This window comes from Triticum dicoccoides, chromosome 6A (assembly GCF_002162155.2).
Source record: "Triticum dicoccoides isolate Atlit2015 ecotype Zavitan chromosome 6A, WEW_v2.0, whole genome shotgun sequence".
In the NCBI taxonomy this organism is placed as follows: Eukaryota; Viridiplantae; Streptophyta; class Magnoliopsida; order Poales; family Poaceae; genus Triticum; species Triticum dicoccoides.
In genome coordinates, this window is record NC_041390.1 from 78965916 (window position 1) to 78985994 (window position 20079).

Genomic DNA, 20079 nt, shown 5'->3' on the forward strand with positions numbered 1-20079 from the left:
TCCCCAACAACCAAATGGGTCCTTCGAGTAACTATACCCTCTCTCATTTATCCACCTTGACAATGAGCCAAAGTAGTCCAACTCTCCCTTCAATATGCCTCCTTGCCTCCATGACCTTTCATCTCTCAATTGTGGTGGCAACTTTAAGTTGTAACAGTGTGGCTCCGTCAAACACTATGGCATTTCGATACTTCCACTGGGTCCAAAAAGGGTGAAGAATAAGTGGTCGAGCGGATCTTAAAAAGAGAGCCCGAGCTCACTATGATAGTTCATAGGCCAACAAGCCCATCAGCCATGTCTAGTCATCACTAGAGGGTTTTAAATTGTCTCAAAAAAAACTAGAGGGTTTTAAAGAACTCAAAAGTGATTTAGTTTCTAGACGTTCTGTTAATTACTAGGACCCATCTTTTTTTTGTCTTTACTAATATTACGACTTTAGGCGAGGCAAGTTGTTTGGTGCATCTAATACCTTTAAATGAAAGTATTTTTTAATAATTTTTAAATTGATGTTATATAAATCTGGATCAAAGAGTATGTATGATTTTCTGAAAAAGTTCGACTGCCAGTACACTAATACGAATCTCTCACTCAACGCAAACTACTATCTGTGACACGATGCTGTGAGGACATATTATGGTAAAATTTATGTGGACATGTTCGTCAGACAACCTGTCTTTATTGCTAGACATCGATTTAGATTTTATCCATTGTAATACACGAAAAAAAATACACATGTAAATCTCATTTTGTAGGTGTTGGCAAAATAAAAATAAAAATAGTTTGTGATTTGTGATCAGCTCTATTAGTTCTCCAAAATTTATGTTTGGTCTATTTAACTCGATGCACGATACTTTGTTCTCTAACTCTTACCCGTTCAGTTTATGGACATTTAGTGATGGAGATTAAGCATCTTTTAGTTAGTAGAGAGTTTATTTCGATGAAAATTTCGAGAGATCAAAATAGAAATCTATGGCTATATTTGCAGGCCACATGCATCTGGCAAGCCGTGCACAAATCATGGGGGAAGAGAGAAAAATATAAACCTACTATCTTGAAATAAAGACCTTTTCTCGCTATCATATTGATTCAGTGATGAAAATGCCTGGATTGGAACCATGGCGTTTGTCTTGTTTTTATGGTGCAGCAGATAGGAGTATGAGGTATAAGACGTGGGATACTATGAAAATTCTACGGGGGGAGAATGCACTACCATGGGTGTGCATGGGAGATTTTAATGAAATTTTAAGGCCAGGAGAGCAAATGGGGGCAAATGAGCGTGATAGTGCTCAAATAGAAGGATTTAGAGAAGCAGTTGATGTTTGCGAGTTAGCGGACCTTGGCTACAAAGGGTTGGATTGGACTTTTGAGAAGAGAGTTGTGGGGGGAGAATACTGCAGGGTAAGACTTGATCGAGTGCTGGCTACGGCCAGTTGGTCAGCGTTATTCCCGTATGCCACGGTTGAACACCTAACTGCAGCAAAGTCAAATCATAGCCCAATATTATTGATCAATGAGATGGAGGCAAGCAACCAGAGAATCGCCCTTAAGAGGCCTTTTCGTTATGAATGCATGTGGGAGAGCGATGACAGGTTCGTGGATACACTTCAGGAGGCATGGGGCCGGGATCAGCCGGCGGAAACTATGGCGCAGCTTGCGGCCAAGTTGTCTTCGGTTGGGACTGCCCTGAAACAATGGGGCAAGCTGTCGTTTGGCTCAGTCAGACAGGAGTTGCGCAGGTTACGGCAACAGTTGACTCTGCTTAGAGAGGACCCGACGCATGTTGGGCCGGGAGTGGAAGAGAAAAGGGTCTTGGATCGGATTGTTGAGCTGTCCTTTCGAGAGGAGACTATGATGAGGCAGAGATCTCGCATGGACTGGTTATCTGCGGGGGACAGTAATACGCAATACTTTCGGAGGAAAGCGAGTGCTAGAAGGGCAAAGAACACCATAACACAGTTACAGAAAATAGATGGAACGACCACCTCTGATCCGGAGGAGATGGCTGAGATGACGAATGAATTTTATGAGAACTTATACAAATCAGAAGAATGTATAGGCATAGAAGAAGTTCTGTCACATATTCCGGTAAGAGTTGATGGTAACATGAATGCAAGGCTCAATGCGCAGTATACAAAAGAGGAGGTTAAAGAGGCACTTTTTCAGATGTTCCCAACAAAAGCACCGGGGCCGGATAGTTTTCCGGCGCATTTCTTTCAGAGACATTGGGAACTATGTGGCGATGAGGTAACTGGCGTGATTATAAGATTGCTCAATGGAGAGTACTCACCGGAGGATATCAACCGCACGTTCATCGTTCTTATTCCCAAGATAGCTAGTCCAAAACTGTTAGCACAATTTCGGCCTATAAGTCTTTGCAACGTGATCTATAAGATTGCGTCAAAGGTCTTAGCAAATAGGCTGAAGATTATTCTCCCCGAGGTAATTTCTGAGGAGCAGTCCGCTTTTGTGCCTGGGCGTCTTATCACGGATAACTTCATAATAGCTTATGAGTGCCTACATTACATGAAGACCAGGAGAGTGAAGGCAAACCGTTTTGTGGCTCTGAAGTTGGATATGATGAAAGCATATGATAGACTTGAGTGGCGTTATTTGAAAGCAGTGATGCTCAAGATGGGTTTCAGCCCACGTTTTATAGATATGGTTATGAGGTGCGTGTCTTCAGTCACTTTCTCAGTTCTTTTTAATGGTGGCAGTCTTCATGATTTCAGGCCAACAAGGGGGATGAGACAAGGGGATCCCATATCCCCGTACCTATTCTTGTTAGCCGCGGAAGGCCTCTCGTGTCTGTTAAAAGCCCAAGGGGTGGGGGTACGAGGACTGTCAGTGGCGAATAATGCTCCAGCAATCAACCATTTACTTTTTGCAGATGACAGTCTCTTGTTCTTTGAAGCTGATAGTGAGAGTGCTACACAAGTGCGAGATGTGTTGAGAATGTATTGTGATGCTTCGGGACAGCGTATCAACACTGACAAATCCTCTATATTTTTCAGTAAGGGTGTGCCAGAGGCCACACGAGATGAGGTAAAAGTAGTTCTAGATGTCCACAATGAATCACTGTCAGAGAAGTATCTTGGACTGCCGACTGATGTAGGTAAAAACAAGGAGGGAAGCTTTAAATATTTGAAAGACAGAATATGGAAGCATATCCAAGGTTGGATGGAAAAATGCTTATCTGCAGGGGGAAAGAGGTGCTTATAAAATCCGTAGCGCAATCTATTCCGACCTACTCAATGTCGTGTTTCAAGTTGCCCCGAGGTCTGATTGAACACTTAAACGGTCTTCTGCGGAAGTTTTGGTGGGGCAGTAAAGGGGGTCAGAGGAAACCAGCATGGGTTTCTTGGAAGACAATGTGCAAACCAAAAAAACATGGGTGGAATTGGTTTCCGGGACGTCGAGCTGTTTAATTTGGCTTTATTGGCTCGGCAAGTGTGGCGACTTCTGCAGGATCCCGAATCATTGAGTGCTCGAGTTCTACGAGCGCGTTACTTCCCGGAAGGCAACATACTTGACGCTGCACTGGGCGCACATCCCTCCCAAGTATGGCGATCGTTGATGGAAGGAAAAGAATTGCTTGTTCTAGGGTTAATAAAGAGGATTGGATCGGGGACAGACACCCGCATATGGGAGGACAACTGGTTGCCGCGTGACTATAAGCTGAAGCTCATATGCACTATATCACCTGATCCACCACAGCTTGTATCAGAGTTAATTGATGCTACAACGCGCACATGGAACAAGCAGGTTTTGATCGAGCATTTCGTCAGCCCGGATGTGGATATCATAATGAATATACCACTAAGTCTCCGAGTGCAACGTGATTTCTGGGCATGGCACTATGATCGGAGAGGGGTTTTTACCGTAAGGTCAGCATACAAGATGATCAGTGCCATCAAACATCAGAGAGAGGATTGGTTGGAACACAGGACGAGCCACTCAAATGTGAAGCCGAAAGTAAGGCTTGGTCTCAGCTATGGAAAGTTAAAGTCCCATCTAAAGTAAGGGTTTTTGTATGGAGACTAGCTCACATGTCGTTACCGACTGGTACAGTGCGCAATGAGCGAAACATGGACACTTCTCCAGCTTGCGGGCTCTGCGATGAGGAGGAGGATTCATGGCGTCATTCCTTGTTTGAATGCCGGATGGCACGATGTGTTTGGGCGTTGGGAGATGAGGAGACCCTGAAGCATGTGATATCAAACAGGAGTGAAGATGCAAGGCTTTGGTTGTTTTGGCTATTTGACACGTTGAACCAACAGGACCTTGCTAGGATGCTCATCACCATGTGGGCGATCTGGTGGGCTAGGAGGAGAGCAATTCACGATGACGAATTCCAAAGCCCTCTTTCTACAATGTGTTTTGTGAACAGATACTTGGAGGACCTGGAGATCGCTGCCAAACGCGCTCCAGCGCGTCCCTCGCAGCCGGTGGTACAAAGGCAGCGCAGGTGGATCCCGCCGGGAGAGGAAGCAATGAAGATCAACGTAGACGGGGCTATCTCTCGCCAAGGAGGAACGGGTGCATCGGCTGCTGTGTGTCGGGACAAAGAAGGCAACTACCTGGGATCTTCAGCGGTGGTTTTTGAAGGATTAGTCGACGCCCCAAGCTTGGAAGCTCAAGCGTGCAACGAGGCGCTTGCCCTTGCTCAAGATCTATTGCTCGAATTGCATGCAGGTTGTTTCGGATATTAAGGGGGCGGCGTCATCTTCCTCTTATGCTTTTGTAATTGAAGAGATTAAAGCTAGAGTTACAGACTTTGTAGGAGTTAAATTTCGTTTTGAAAGTAGGGAGGCAAACTTTGAGGCCCATGCCTTGGCAAAGGCAGCCTCGTCTCTCCCTACGGGTCGCCATCTGTGGCTAGGGAACCCGCTAGACATTATATGTATTCCTCCGGTTTTGGCTGATCAATAAAATCCCTAGTTACACCTAAAAAAACTATCTTAATTAACAAAATGAATTGATTAAATATTGGCAAACATGTAAAAGAAGCTTACTTTGTGGATTTTTTTGACGCGTCAACGGCGGGCTTACGCCGGCGTGAACTTATATTGCCAAACCAAAGTTGTTACAGAAGAGAGTTACAGGAGGGGAGGGAAAGAAGGGCAGAAGAAGAACTAAAAAAAGATTACATAGGTCTAAATTCTCGCAGCCAGGTGGGACAACATAGTACCTCCAGTCCCAGAGAAGCGACTGACGTTGTGTATTGCCACATCGGTGAGACCAGAGAGCAAGGTGGTCCGCCGCGGCCATGGCAATGTGGTGGATGCCCAGAGTTTCGTTGCGGAAGACTTTTGCATTGCGATGTTTCCAGGTGTTCCAAAGGATAGCAATTATCACCGTCGAGCGCACCTTATTAGTCATAGTGCCTCCCTAGATGCCCTCTAGGTCGTCCGTAGGCCCAACGCAAAGGTTGTCCAGCTCTTCCCAGAGAGGTCGGAGAAGAGTGCATCTAAGGAGAAGGTGGGCGATGCTCTCACGGGCACCACAAAAAGGGCAAGCATCAGAGGTTGCGATTTATTTGCGGAGTCGTCTCTCGTTGGTGTAGACGCGGTCCTTGTGGGCGAGCCAGAGGAAGATTCTGCATTTCTTAGGAGCGTAGTTCCTCCATATTGCCGCAACCATTGGGTCCGTTGTGGTGTCTTTCCAGACCGCCGAGTAGGCGAGTTTGGTGGAAATGCGTTTGCTCTCCCCCCTGCATATTCTTTTGTCTGGTACCTGTGTATCCAAGTGAACTGAGACTAAAAGAGCACGCAGAGCAACCAGTTCAGTTTCCGCTGCGTGGGATAATCGAGGAGCCAGGTCTAGATTTAGTTTCATGGAAGCAAGCACCCGAGCTGTGGAGGCGGCCTGTCTGGTTGAATGTGAAAAGAGATTGAGGAAGTACAAGCTAGAGAAGTTTGGGTGTTGGGGACCCAAAGGTCGTGCCAGAAGGAGGTGGTAGTTCCATTGCCCACGGTTACAGAGGTGATTGCCCGGAAGAATTCCAAGCCTTTGAGAATATCGCGCCAAACCGGAGTAGCCGAGGGGTTGTAGGGTTCTAGGTCATGGCGGGGGACCATACATACTTGTTAATGATATAGCTAGAAGCGGTAGGGAGGCCAGACTCATGGAGAGTGGAGAGGTGTTTGAGAAGCAAGCAGAGGTTCATGTGTTTGAGGGACGAGAAACCTAGCACCCCCTTCGAGAAGGGGGTACATAAGAGGTCCCAGGCCACTTTGCATTGCCCGCCCGTGGTAGTGTCTTGCCCAGAGTAGAAGAAGGCCCTACATCGTTTGTCAATCTCCTGTAGTGTTCCTGCCGAAAGAAGAAGCGCACTCATTGCGTAGATCAGCAAAGCCCGAAGAGCAGCACGGACGAGGATTGCTCTACCCGCTAACGCGAGGAGGAGACCTCGCCAGCCGGCTAGACGCCGGTCAATTTTATCGATGAGGAAGAAAAAGGCATAGATGTTTAGCTTAGAGGTTGACAGGGGTAGACCTAGATAAGAACGAGGAAGGATGCAACAAGACAGCCTAGAATCGTCGCTAGGTTAGAAGAGTGTGTTGGGTCGATGTGAATGGGGGCAAATGTGCTTTTGTGGAAATTGATGTGCAGACCGGTGGCTTCAGAGAATTGACCAAGAATGCGTTTTAGGTGGTTTAGCTGCTCCTCGATGGCCGGGAGAACAATCAAGGTGTCGCCCTGCGTATTGGAGAACCAGACAGGGGAGAGAGTCATCGAGCGGGTGAGTGAGCTGACCCGAATCGAAGTCCTGGATGATCAAGCGTTGCAAAACATCGGCGACAATCATGAAATGATAAGGAGATAACGAGTCACCCTGTCACAAGCCTTTCTTGCAATTGAACCAAGGGCCCAGTTTACCATTTAGCAGAATTGCTGATGTGCTGGACATGTTGAGACATGAGATCCAACGCTCCCAAAGCAAAGGGAAGCCCTTGGCGTGAAGAATGGTAGTTAAGGCGTCCCAAGAAACTGAGTCAAACGCCTTTTGGAAGTCTAATTTTAAAACAATGGCTGGGACCTTACGTTTGTGGCAAGTCTGAACAATGTCCGCTGCAAGCAGGAAATTTTCCTCAATGCCCCTGCCTCGGATGAACCCCGTTTGCCCATAGTGGATAAGGTCAAGCATAAGATCCTGGGTCCTATTTGCTAGGCACTTGGAGGCTAGTTTGATGGCGCAATTTTGCAGGGAGACTGGCCTGAAATTTTCAGGCTGGTTGGCGCCCAATTTCTTTTGAAGCAGGATGATGAAAGCTTTATTGATACGGCGGAGATCCGCCGAGCAGTTGTGGAAATCCATGAGAAGGCGGTGCAAGTCCTCTTTAACGAGGTTCCAATTGGCTTTGCATAATGCTGGCCCAAACCCGTCCGGACCCGGGCTAGCATTGTCATCCATACCTCAAAGGGAGAGCCTAATTTCCTCAAGAGTGAACGACCTGACAATGTTCCTAGCTTGGGAAGAGAAGAGAGACGAGGGTATCAGCAGGGTGTCCAGATCAAAAGAAAAGGATGTGGGGGTGATGGAGCCAACAAGGTTTTTGAAAAACCCCAAGAGAATACGTTCTTTGTCCACATGCAAGGTGAAAGAGGAACCAACCACCGAGAGAGATTTTATCTGATTCTTGCGGTGCCGAACGGACGCACAGACATGAAGGTAGGAGGAGTTTTCTTCACCGACGACGCAATCCCGAATCTTAGCACGCCGCCTCCAGTACATGGCAAGATCCGCGTTAATTCTGTGGAGGGAAAGTTTGACGGCCATCCTAAGGCGAAGTTCAAGGGCCGAGAGGGGGTGAAATTCTTCGAGCTTGTTGAGAAGATTAATCGTAGTGTGGCAATTCTTTGCCCAGATGGAGGGTATCCGAGAGTTCACGGACCACTTTTTGGCCATGTTACGCGTGCGTTTTAGGCGGAGAGCAAGCATGCCAATCGAGCCCCTATGACCATACCACAAGTTGACACTAAGCCAATTTGCCGCAACTTGCTCTTTGAAATGAGGGTTAGACAGGAGGGCGTTGTTTAGTCTGAAAATAGAGGATTTGGGAATTTGGGTCGCGGCAGAAAGATTGATCTGGACATGATCCGAGGTTGATCTAGTGGTCAAGGTGAGAGAGTTGTCCGGGGATTTTTGGGCCCAAGCCACATTAATGAGTGCGCGGTCTAGCCGAACCAGGACGGGCACATCTTATTGGTTAGATCACGTGAAAAGACGATCGAGAAGAGAAGAGGGAGGTCTTGAAGCTGCATAGATTGGATAGATGAGGAAAACATAAGGGCCTCATTACTGTTGAAGTTGGAAGATGATTTGTCGGAGGGACGAAGGGTTGAAGTCGCCTATGATCGTCCAGGGGCCCGAGATAGTCAAGGAGAGGTCGAAAATAGAGTCAAGGAAGGCACGTTTGTTAGCAGAATCGCAAGGGCCGTAGACGTTAGTGACCATGAAGGAAAGATCATCAGTTTTAGACTCGAAGGAGCAGGATAGGTAAAACTGGTCTTTAATAACCTTAGTGCAGTCCCAGATATTGCAATTCCAGGCCGTAAGGATTCCTCTGGAGGCGCCACGGGATGGGAGAAAGTGAAGCTCCCGTAGGTTAGGGGGCAAAAAAGTCATGGCCTTGAACCGGTCTACGTCCTGAAGCTTGGTTTCCTGGCAGCAAATGATGGAGCAAGAGGTCGCGGCGATGCCGGCTTTGACATCAGTGCACTTCTTGTGTCTACCTAGGCCTCTCACATTCCAAGAAGATAAGACAAGGTTCTTAATCATTGGACCGGTTCAATACAACATGGTAGGTACTAAGATGACAGTAGATTAATAAGGCGGTGGCACCGTCGGTTACATGACATGGAAACTGATAAGAAGAAGAAAGCGAAAAAGAGAAGGATACATATGCTTCCTCAATACAACGTAGGGGGAGAAAGCATGAGCTAGCTTGAGAACGAAAAGGAAAAAAGGGAAAGAACTCTAGAGGGTAGGCTGGCCCGCACGCCCTGCAGCAAAAGCAACCAAGCCTAAGATAGCTTGCAATTCTGCAGTGAAGAATATTGTGCACTGATGAAATGTGATGCTATTTCAGAACTACACTAAACATCCAAAACATATACAACCCTCATATTTGAAAGATACACCTCTCCATTATTATTTTCCTCTTCCAGAAGTATTCTGTAACTTTGCATGACATAATGTAACTTCTACACTCTGAACCTGCCAACATGAGCATTTTATGAAGATGGCAATGCACCACCATTACACCAGAGAGCAAAAACTCTTAACCTAGAAATCAAAGAATCTGCAATAAAAGTATCACATATCAAATCTTCTGTACAACAATTATTTCCACTCCATTTTCCCAAGATATCCACTCCTAAAGATAATCATGCCTATTAATACAGAAATTATGGGCAGCAACATATCAACAACAAAAAATCGGGGATTAAAACCAGATATCAAAAGAGCTGTAAGACAAGAGATTGTGAGTTGGAGTTAAGACAAAGAGTGTGGTTTTCGGTAGGTCGCGTTACATGCTACAAAAGATAGGGAGTAGAAGAGAGGCAATTAAAAAGGACATGTGCATGGTGCATAGTGAATGAAAATTTAGTATTTTATACAAACTCTGGCCAAAGAGTATTTTGTACACCTCTCCATTATTACTTGACATAAGGAAGAAATATGACACTCGGAGGGCTCTCTGCGGATCGTAGCGGTGTGGTGGTACGAAGGGGGCGAAGCAATCACATCTTGCCTATAACTTCATCGAGAATATCGCACACAATAAGTGGGTGATTTTTCTGTAATTGCTCAAATCCCTTGGTTTTTTTAATGTCTCGCAACCTATGACGGTCTTTTGCCATATACTTGAGACAACAATCCTTGAGCTGCTGACAATTGTATTGCTGTGCCAGGTCCAAAGTGAAGCACACTGAATCGGCATCTATCGCGTTGCTCAGCTTGCTCGCGCACATCAGTTTCAGTCTTTCCACCGCGTATCGGTCAGCCACGACGAGCAGATGTTGCGCCATGCTTGTGGCCTCTTTCGTGGTCTCCTCCATGAAGTCAGGCAGGCAATCCGTGTACATGTAATGGATGAGGGCCTCGAAAACCTTGGCATCCATATCCTTGATGCAGATGCTGCTTTGCTTGCTCTCCTTCATTGAGCCACCCAGTTGTGCGCGGAAGACCGGCGACCGGGCACCCAACAGGCAGGCATGCACCTTGAAACTCTTGGCTTTTCTGCGAGGACCCCTGAGACTCGTGGAGGAACCGATCTTGACAGTCAGGTCTGCCTTGAGGCCGCTCTCCAGAAGATAGCCGAGATGTGTGCCCAAGTTGGAGGGCGGCACGATGATCTGACCCTCGTTCAGACGGGCGTAGTTGTCGATGAATTCGGAGACCTCGACGGTGCACTTGATCACCAGGCAGTCATCCTTGAGGCACCCGGACGCGGCCAGATCGGCTTTACTGACGAATCTAGCGTAACCCCAGCCGCCAATTTCGCTGGACAACAACTTTCTAGGCCCGACGCTTCGTTTGTTCTTCTCCCCCGTAGATGGAGATGCAGGATCCTGGAGGCAGAAGAAGCCGGACGCCATGACCTCGTCGGGGCTCAACAGCCTGAGGTATACGGAGGTGCTGTCCGCGACTCCCCTCTCGCCGTTTGGGTAGTAGCGGATGCACCAGTTGGCGCCGCCAACGCGGAAGGTCGACGTGAGATGGGTTTGGCCTGAGACCAAGGAGTGCCCCGCCGGTGTGGACGACCACCGTTGAGGAGGTCTTGCAGGTTGCCATGGCCGCCGCCGCCGCCGATGGCATGATCAAGTGGTTCCTCAAGGACCAAGTACATCGATCTCCATTTATTAGAGGGAATCGATCTCCATATATATATATCGTTAGCTATTACTAAGCCTTTAATTACGCTCGCATTGTTGAAAATTAACCCAGATAACGTGCCGGTTGAATCGGTGATTGATTGGGAGCGCATAATCAACGGTATCTATATAATGATCTTGATTCCTGAATCCTGATACGACACAATATATCGAGCATGTCAAGTTTGAAGTGCACCTAGATCTTTAAAAAAAAAAGGGTGCACCACGATGATTTGACCGTTTGAGGGCCAAGTATTGTACTACCACTACTAGAAGAACGCCCGTGCGTTGCAACGGGACCACATTAACTTTAAGAGTTCAATATCAGTTATGTTAATATTACATTTAATATTTTCATACTATCAAATAACATTGGCGATATTTTTTACCATCAAATTTTCACACACACTCTCTCCCTCCCTCTTCCTCACTCTCTCTTCTGGTTAAACTAATGCGGGAAGAGACTGGGTTAACTATACCACATTAACCGCCGTCCGCCATGGCATTTGCAGGGGTAGCCACCGAGCTCCTCGGATTGACCCCGTGGCACATGCCCGCTCCTATGTGCGTCCATGCCCGAGCCTGCTGCTCTTCTTCCGCGCCCGCAGGGCCACTCCCTCTCCATGCCCACGCCTGTGCCACACCGCGTCGATCGCGCCCGCCACTGCCGTCGCGCTCGCCGCAGCCACCGCACCATTGTGACCCGCGCGACTCACACCCTGGCCACGCGCCACATTCTCGCTAGTTGCGCTCGCCCCGTCTGCTGCCGCCTATCCCTTCGCTTGCCCCGCAGTCGCGCCCCTGCCTCGCGCCCCCTCCTATCACGGCCATCTTCTGCCGGCCGCCCCCTCAGCCACGCCGGCCGCTTGCCTCGCCTGCTGCGTGCTGCTTCCTACTACTATGCGCTGCTCTACCGCAGGTAAGCTGCTGCGCCATGTCCTCGACACCGCCGTGGACAAACATGGCGGAGGGATTGTCAATGGAGTACGAGGAGGAGGTGGCGGAGAAGGTGTGGAGAGGCAGGAGGTCTGGGGTGGCGTCAGCTGGCTGTGGTGGAGGGATTTATGCGAGAAGGAGCCGGAGCGGAAGGAGAGGTCACAATTGGAAAGAATCGCAAAAAAAATCATAACCTGAAGATCTCATTCCAAAAAAATGCTAATATCGATGGAGGGGTGATTTCCTTCTATAGATGAAAAACATAGGAAATATTGGTTGTTATCAAGGAAAGGTAAAATTTTAGGCAAGTTAGGATTTTGAACTAATTTCTATGCAAATGGTGTTTTATTGTTTGGTAACGTGATATCAGTACCTGCCCGTTTGTGACATGTCTGATTAGAAAAGTTTGCAAATGTTAAGAAACTATTTATTGGGAGGAAAGTTTGTGACATGTCTGTTATTTGTTTCCTGAAAATCTGTTATTTGTTTCCTAAGATAAATTGAACCAATAAAAGGAATTGATTGATTTGCATAATTTAAAAAAGTTAGATCAGTGATTTGTTATACGTTAGGAAAGTTTTGCTTGTACTCCCTTCGTCCGAAAATACTTGTCATCAAAATGAATGAAAATGGATGTATTTAGAATTAAAATACATCTAGATACATCCCCTTTTATTCATTTTGATGACAAGTTTTTCCGGACCGAGGGAGTAATAAAGAATGGAGAGAAAAATAAACCGGTAAACTAGGGTGGGAGGGGGTGGTGGGAGAAGAGACGAAAAAAATTAGTGAAAATAAACCGTGAAGACTATTCACCAACTGCTTCATTAAAAGTAGAGACTGGAAAAATCGTCGTTCTCGAGTTCTTTACAGTTTGCTGAGTATCGGAACACGGGATCACGGGAAAAGGAGTGTTTGTCAGGTTTGCCTCTTGGCGAACAACAGGACACGGCACATGGGAGATACTACTGAGCCCCATCTTGGACGTACTCGGCAAACATGAAAAAACTCGGCTTATGCGCAATATGCCGAGAACATATTCGAAGGAAGCAGGCAAATAGGTGCCACGTGGCACGGCCATTTATAGCGGATGGCTCCGTGACGGTGGAGAACCATTGCCGAGAAACTTGCCAAAAGAACTCCGCTTAGTCGTAATATGCCGAGAATGAAATCGAAGGCACCCGGCAAACAGAGGCCATGTGGCATAGCTGATGGGCCCATGACCGTGGGTAACCTTTGCCAAGAACCCGACGGAAGATACTCGGCAAACTATGCGGTTTTTAAGAGCATCTTCACCAGTGGCTGTAAAAAACACGTGCGCAGGACGGTTTCACGCGCTCCAGCGGCGGCAGGAAATTCAGGCGCACGGAAAAAGATTACGCGCGCACACGAAAAAGCGGTCGGGCGCACACTAGTTTTGGTGTGCGGCGTCCGGCGCGCTTTATAAATGCAGCACCCGCCACGCGCCATTCCACCGCTCTCCACCTGGCCACTCTCCCTCTACCGCTCTCTTCCCAGCTCTATCTCGCCTTGCCACCGCCGCGCCGCCGGGAAGTTTCGGGCTACCGTGGCGTCCGTGCGGGCCCCTCCGGCGCCTTCTTCGCCGAGATCCGGTCCGAAGAGATGCGCCTCGGCCTCGGCACTTTCGACACCGCTCACGAAGCCGCCCGCGCTTACGACGCGGTCGCGTGGCGCCTCCGAAGGCCTCGTAGGGACATGAACTTCCCCGACGTGTCGATGCGGGAGCGAGCGCAGGAGCTCGCGCCTCCCCCGCGGCTTATCACCGATGAGGATCGTCGTGACAACCGAAGGTGGGAGCGCCGTCTCGGCCTCGCCGAGATGGACGAGGAATCTATAGCGTTGTGGCACGAACGCTTCCCGCAAGACATCATCAACGAGCATCAGTTGTACGCGCAAAGGAGGGCGGAGCGAGCCGCCTATCGCGAGGACAAGAATACGCGGAAGGCGGCCACTCAATTCAACATCGACCTAGGAGCAGCGTCGTCCTTGGACTCCAACGACGATCGGTACCTTGACGCCTTCATTGAGACGTCGGAGGAGGACATCACCGAGGCGGAGTTGTAGTCGGAGGAGGAGGACGACGAGGAGTAGTTGAACTATCTTTTTTTATCTATCTAGGCTATGAAATATCTATGTATCGTTTTATCTATCTAGTACCTTTTTATTTATCTATCTATGCCTATCATATCGAGTCGGAGTCGAATGTGTATCGAGTCGGAGTAGAAGGAGAAGACGCGAGTAGTAAAAATATAGCGTGTCTGCTGGAGCGGTGTGCGCGTGCAATGTTTTGCAGCGGCCGCTGGAGCCAGCGCTCCGCGGCGCGCAAAAACTGGCTATGGAGGCGTTGAACGTTTTTTTAGCGCGCCGCGTGTTGCGCGCCTGTTGGAGATGCTCTAAGCCACAACTCACATAATTCTATTGATCGGGGCAGGTCGTGGCTCGTCCCCTTCATGGAGGTTGTGCGAAAACATGACCTTCTCCCACGAGGGATCTAGCTTTGTAGGGGGGTGCGTCTGGTTTATGAAGGGGGTGTGGGGCCCATTCCTTCATTGACCTCGAAACTTTTTCTGCGCTCATATGGTTCCGGTCTAAGACATGTGTCAGGACCTAAGCTTTTTGGAGGGCCGCCAACCATATTTCGTGCATTTCCCGCATTTTTAATGGTTTATGCCAGAAATTCAAGAACGGGGCAGCGTCCACATGAAATCATGGACCAAAATGGCTGGGAGTCCCTGATGCAGTCTTCGGTCCAGGCCCAGGCCCTGCGCACACAACCGAGAGGGTGGGCCCCATGGGGGTGGGGGCATGAGGAGGCCATCGACGCGCGTATGTTGCCGTTTAAATCTCTGAAAATTCACGGGAGCCCGGAAATTGACGGGGCCTGGTGCGGCGTCTTCACACGGCCCCTGGAGGCCATGGTAAAAATCTGAGGTTGTTTCGAATACGCCTTCACGGAGGTTGGGTGAAAACGTGACCTTCCCCCACGAGGGATCTACTCCAAGTCGAGAGAAATCAGATCGGGTGGAGTTGGATGAAGAACTTATTTGTCCTAGTTGTGATCATTCTTAGTGTAATGCTTGTGTGGTCGATGTAACACAAATGGGTGATATTGAGATTTTTAGTGACTACCCTAGACTTGTTTTGATGCTTTAGTTAGTTTGATGAAGAACTTGGAACTTGTTATGATGCTTTAATTAGCTTGGTGAAGAACTTGGAACTTGTTATGATTCTTTAGTTAGTTTGGCGAAGAATTTGGGACTTGTTATGATTCCTGTGCATTTGCTATGTTGATGTATGTATATGTTTTTTGTTGCAGGGCTGATGCAGAAACAAATGAAACTGAACATATGATTCAATATTTGTCGAGTACACAACTGGTAAACACTAATTTCCAAGAACGAAGCTCGGCAAATAGTCCACGTGTCTGTTCTGATAGCCTTGTTAGAACTTTGCCGAGTACACATAAGGGGGTCTCGACAAACCTTGGTCATTGGGGCTTGCCTGGGCACGTGACCACCAAGTGGGAGTACTCGGTAAAGACCAAGTTAGCCGAGATCAAGCGGGCCATTCTTGGCAAACTGTGGCAGCCACATGGCTCGCTGCTGGCCTTCCAAATTCGCCGAGTCCCCTACCTTGGCTCTCGCCAAAAACGCCTACCACGTGGCAGCCGCCGTCTCCATAAGGCCCCTCAAGCTACTTTACTTTTTTGTGTTGAGTCCTCCATGTAGTGCTTGGCAAAGATTTTGCCGAGTCCCCGACGGACGGCTACTTTGCCGGCAGGTTTCAGGCCGAGTACCCTTAGCTGAGAACTACACTCGGGAAACTTTCTGCCAAGTGCGAAACAGCTTTCATGCGAGTTTTCCTGGTACTCGGGAAACTCAAAAATTCCAGTAGTGAATGGTACTTTCAGCAGGCAATATCGGTCTTGTCATAAGGCTCTCGAAATTGAACTACTGAGGATGATGGAAGGAATTGCACTATCTGGCCTTAATCTCCCTATCATACTAGAATCAGATTGCATGTAGGTGGTAAGACGTCTCCAGTGCGCCAGCACCGGTAGATCACGTAATGGGTCCATATCATACAAGAAATTAACGCCCTTATATATATAACTATACATGCCACTTGTGTAGTTAATATTACTCACATACAAGAAATATCACTTGTGTCTTTCACGTCTACAGGATGCAGACGGGACCTTTTGGTAAAAAAAAGGCATTTGTCCCACTTTATAGATAAATGCACAGCCCAGAATACAACAACCATACAACAGAAAGTAAAAAGAAAACGACAAAGATACATGATACCGAACGAGCCACTAACAAGATTCGAGTGCACCAAGAACAAGCTTGGGCATCGAGGCCCTCGTTGAACCAAGCTCCTGTTTGGTAGTAGCCCTCCGCCAGAGGAAAACCATGCTTTGTCAATTCCCATTAGGCCAACCATAGTTTGTCCGCAATCAGTGCATGCCTCTGAAGATGGCCCCCTGCCCTCTCGTCCTGGACCGAAGGACATCGCGCCGTCTACGGGCAGAGCCGCTCACCCCAAACTCATATATATGACCTGGACCAACAGGTTTCCGGGGAGAGGACGACGAACATGGCTCCCTCACCTTGCAAAGCAACACCCTTTACATTGACACCGCCTTCAACAAGGATCATCGTCAACCGGAAGCAGACGAGGGGGAGCACCTCTGATCCCGACAGTCACTCTCCAAGAACGAAGCCTCGACCGACACTCCACTGTCCCAAGGTAGCGCCTTTAAGAAGTAAAACGACGCCAGAGCGATGTCGCCATCCAATACGGGGAATTTGGGTATTCACCCCGAACTTGGAGGTGGGGACAGAGCCGGATTTCGATACAACCTACAGGCAGGGGAATGGCGCCTAAAGTGCCACCGACATCATGGCCGTTGCAGCCGGCCAAGAGATTCCCCCAATCCGTAGCCTCCAGCACCTCAACCCTAGCTAGCCCACCGGATCTGACCAACCATAGGTTGCCAACATTGTGGGCCGGCAGGAAAGGAAGTGGATGGAGGGAGAGACAACCTTCTCCAGATCCGCTCCAAGGACAGACGAGGAGGTCCCAGGAGTAGACGCCAACCTGTTGCCCGCATGGCCAAGAGCGGAGCACCCCCGCATCTGCGCCCACCACCGGCCACTAGTATGAGGCGCCACCCGACCGTGGCCGCCACCACGTCTCCTGGCGCTCCACGCACAGACCACCACCACCACGGAGCCCACCGCCGCCAGGCGCCGTCCCCACCACCACCGCCATCGCAGCACCGTCGGGCCGCAGCCCGACGACACTAGCCCGCGCCGGCCGCCATCGGGAAGGGGAAGGGAGGCCCCGTCGGCAACGACATTGACAGGGCTTCGTCCGTCCACGCGTGCCAACAACTGCAATGAGAGAGGGGAAGGGAAAGAGGTGAGCTAAGCCAGCAACTAGGGTTTCCCCTCAAGTGGGCTTCACGAACATTACATGAGGCCCAGGCTTCGGAGCTTCCTATACACTCACTTCGCTTTCGGGTCTTAAGAAAAAGACCGGCCTTGTACAGCTTCAAATAGGAAGCAGCAGTTCCTCGAGGGCAGTCAGTTGTAACTAGAACTAAACTTGCCTAGAAAGGATGAATTTCACAGCTTGTATGCTACAGCATTATGTGACGATTCACTATTTCGAACTCTTTTAATTTCTATCCACTTCATTCACTGCTACTCAATATAAAATAACTGGACCATAATAAAACTTATCATGCAAACACTGAGCTAAACTTCAGTTCCCTCCACATTTTCTCATCCGGGCTTGGGACCGGCAAAGGCAGTGTTAAACTGCAACAGTACAAAACACAAATTACAAACGCTACAGCCAATCATTCTGCAAAAAACATACAAGCCACACTCACCACATACAAGCCACACTCACCAAGTCAATATTCACACACGCGCGCGCAATGGCACACAACAATATTCACACACAGCCACACACACACACACACACACACAATGACACACAACAATATTCACACACAATATTCTCGAAAATAGGAAGGTAGAGCCCTATTATCTTCATCACTACGTACAGAAAAAGCTTCTGCAGTTACAAGACGACATATGAACAGATACGTTGTCCTAAAAATCCAGGATGTAAGGAAAATGCAATCGGCGGGAATTATCAAATCAGTGTTTAACTAGTTGTCAATTAAATTAGAAGTTCCCCAGCAAACAAAGAATATGTAACTGAAGATTCCATAATAGTGATCAAATTAGTCAGTCTATAGTTGTCAATTAAATTAGAAGTTCCCCAGCAAACAAAGAATATGCAACTGAAGATTCCGTAATAAAGATTAAATTAGTCAGTGAACTGTCAGAAGACTGCAAGATTGTGTTGAAAGATGCTTTGTGTGTTAAAATCCAGATGGACGAAGTACAAAATAAACTGGCATATGTACAAAGCATAGTGATCGAATTAGCCAAGTGAACAGTCAGAGGATCACAAGATGTGTGGACAGATGCAACTGAAGATTCCATGAACCAGATTCCACTGAAGAAGCACCAATGAGAAGAACATTCTCTTCCATAAGCAACAAACCAGAATCATATTTAGCGAAGATGACACTAATCAAAGATATGAGAAAGGTAGAATGTTCAAGGAAAACTATTTGTTCAAGAGGCACCAATGAGAAGAACCTTCCCTTCTGAAAAATCAATTTGATAAGCAACAAACCAAAATCATGACACTAATCAAAGACATGAGAAAAGTAGAATGTTCAAGGCAAACTATTAGTTCAGAACCCTCAACTCTGCATTATTTTAGTTTATAACAACAATTCCTAACACCTCTCTGCATATAAGTCATCAACATTACCCAGCTACAAGTAAGGTAAAATCATCATAAAAGAAATTCGTCCATGTTCACATGTAGATAAAAGGAAGCGAATCGGACATACCCAAGTGAGATTCTCAAGTACTGCCAGGCATTGCCCTCTTTTGGATTCATGGAAACCACCCTTACATAGTACCGAATGGAATCTTCGTACAGACCGTGCACAGAAAGCAACTTAGAAAACAATCTTGCAACAGGGGTTATATGTGAATAACTGTCATATATTATCACAATGAATTTCTGTGCTGAGTTATCACACCATTGGATAAAGATAGATTTCAGGGCCACAAATAGCTAACCTCCCCGCTCGCTCCCGTCCCAACCTCTCCCGTTAGGGTTTCCCCGCCGCCGCCGCCGCCGCCCTAGCCCCCTCCCGCCACCGGCACGTGCGCCCCGGCCCGCCCCGCTCCCCTCTCCCCCCTCCTCCCCGTCCCGCCCCTGCGCCGTCTCCCCGGGAGGCGGACTGAGGCGGCGCGCGCCCCTTTCCCCCTCGTCCCTCACCCTCCTTCCTGCCCTCCCGCCGCCGCCGGCGGTCGCCCCCGGATCTGGCCGGGTGGTGTCGGTGGCGGCGGGTCTTCCAGTACCCGCGCATGCTCCTCCTGCCCGGGGCGATCTCCGGTGGATGCAGCGGTCGCGAGGCTTCTTCGTTTTTTGTCGATCCGCCGTTGTCGGCATTTGTTTCTCTTGTATTTTCTCTTTCATTTCTTTTGGGCGTGACTGTGCTGCTTCCGCCCCAGCACCTATCGTTGGTTGTCTCGGTTGGTTGCTTTGTATACAAAGCAGGGGGAAACCCTTTTTCGGTAAAGATAGATTTCAGTGTTCATCGTTATAGTAAGTTAGGTAAATGAGTAGTTCACATTATAACCGTCTGCGCTTAATCAACATTATTCACTAGGTGACATTCATTGTACAAAAAGTGCCCAGAATTTTTACAATACTGAGAGAGCATGATAATAAGACAACCATTTCAATACTAAAAGTGAAAGAACATAAACTCACTTATGTAATGATGACAAGCATGTTAATGGACCAGTGGAGTAATGTTAACTCAATATAAGGTTTCTTATTTCGCAATCGCAGGGTATTTGCGAAAAATGCAATTATACAGTCAACAACATGATCGAGTGATCATTGTGATACACAAGAATTACCTGGTTTAGCATAGCTATTTCTCATATTAGCCCATGCACCGACGTAGTTGGGCTTCAAATCTAGAGCCTGAAATAACAAGCAACAATTTGGGGTTACTTCCAGGCATTTTTTAGTATACCACAATCAACATCTAAAGTAATAAGCCAAAGACCTGGGGAACTCTTTAGTATACCCGTATTTTCTGTAATGAGCGCTAAGATGGTTTCG

At 48.0% G+C, this 20079-nt stretch overlaps 1 pseudogene; it reads right to left on the reverse strand.

Moving 5' to 3' along the window:
• Positions 1–9697: 9697 nt before the first annotated feature.
• On the reverse strand, positions 9698–10801 carry LOC119315301 (annotated as a pseudogene).
• Between the last annotated feature and the right edge of the window lie 9278 nt (positions 10802–20079).